Source organism: Amphimedon queenslandica, unplaced genomic scaffold (genome assembly GCF_000090795.2).
Source record: "Amphimedon queenslandica unplaced genomic scaffold, v1.1 AMPQUscaffold_2639_Cont25359, whole genome shotgun sequence".
In the NCBI taxonomy this organism is placed as follows: domain Eukaryota; kingdom Metazoa; phylum Porifera; class Demospongiae; order Haplosclerida; family Niphatidae; genus Amphimedon; species Amphimedon queenslandica.
Genome location: NW_003557026.1, coordinates 1 through 1,318, shown reverse-complemented (window position 1 = coordinate 1,318; position 1,318 = coordinate 1). Strand labels below are relative to the sequence as shown.

The 1,318-nt window shown below is 30.7% G+C and overlaps 2 long non-coding RNA genes across 2 annotated transcripts; one reads left to right on the top strand and one right to left on the bottom strand.

Moving 5' to 3' along the window:
* Positions 1 to 5: 5 nt before the first annotated feature.
* Positions 6 to 350, top strand: LOC109593160 (uncharacterized). Its single transcript, XR_002190769.1, has 3 exons — positions 6 to 87; positions 129 to 230; positions 278 to 350. It is a non-coding gene; the product is annotated as an uncharacterized LOC109593160 (long non-coding RNA).
* On the bottom strand, positions 62 to 1,310 carry LOC109593161 (uncharacterized). Its single transcript, XR_002190770.1, has 2 exons — positions 1,193 to 1,310; positions 62 to 356 (listed from the first exon to the last, which is right to left on the bottom strand). It is a non-coding gene; the product is annotated as an uncharacterized LOC109593161 (long non-coding RNA).
* Between the last annotated feature and the right edge of the window lie 8 nt (positions 1,311 to 1,318).

Sequence of the window (1,318 nt, the reverse complement as noted above, 5' to 3'; positions counted from 1 at the left end):
TGCATCAGTACTTTTATCAAACACAGTGACAACAAATTTGTAATGTCAATTATTAACGATCTTACATGGATTCAACAGGATGATATGGTAAAATGTTGCATAAAACATTTCATACATGTAAATTATAGGTACAAGAACTCATACTTTACCTAATGGAGCTAGAAAGTGATATAAATAAAAAAGCTGGTCCAATTTTGAGTTATACTGGAAGGAAAATTGTTTGGCCTGAAGTAAGACAAATAAGTAGCATTATAATGCTTTCAAGTCAAGATTTTAGATAATTGCCTCCTTAATCATGAGTAAATTTGGAATCAAATATGAAGCAGCTGTAAATTGTATATTAGAAAGCAAGATACCTACTTCTGAACCTACTTACATTAAAGAATAATAAAAATAAAAACTATTATTAGGCCTATTATTATTATTATTATTATTATTATTATTGATGCTGTTATTATTAATTATACATGTACTTATTTATCATTATTATTCTATTATTGTGAAGTAGTAAAGGAATATTATAATTATTATTGTGATCATTGTTGTTATCATTATTATTATATATTATTTATCATTATTATTATACCGTAATTTGCCTTTTTTTCGTACAAAAATTTTTCGTTTCAGAAAAATTCAAGTGGAAATATTTTCGTCTTCTCATAGTGTACGAAAATTTTTACAGTCTGAAAATTTAGCTTCTCTTGCATATGCCTTGTCCTTTACCTACTGGTAATAAGGCCGCTATAGTAGTGTTTATAATTCTTGAGATAAGAGATTCTTGACCTGGCTGTTCCTCCCGACATTACTAGTATACGGATAGTACTGGAGATGCAGCAATGACCAATTTACGGATAATAAACGGAAACATTAAATGGCTACTTTTGTCACATGATGGACCGTTTTATTTTATAACTCAGTAGTCAAGCAACTGATTGAAGTACAGCAAGCACCAGTGGATAGAGCAAGGTTAGAGCTGCAAGAAGATACCTACTTATCAGGCCGTACCTTAGTCTTTCTTTGATGAATTAGGTCACAAATTTTGGTTGCTCAAAAATTTTCGATTGAAATATTTTCGTCATTTTAGGGCCATACGAAAATATTTTCACAACGAAAAAAAGGCAAATTACGGTATATCATTATTGTGACAGTAAAATTAAAATAAATTGAAATTTGTTACAAAATTATAACATACCAAGAGATACTCAAGTTAATCAAGCCAGCCTATAACTAGGAATAGTTTGAGCACGACAAGTAAAGAGCGAAGTTATTCAGTTTGGCTCTGGCTGCTTGGCCCGGGTCTTTGCATCGAGCCTCACAT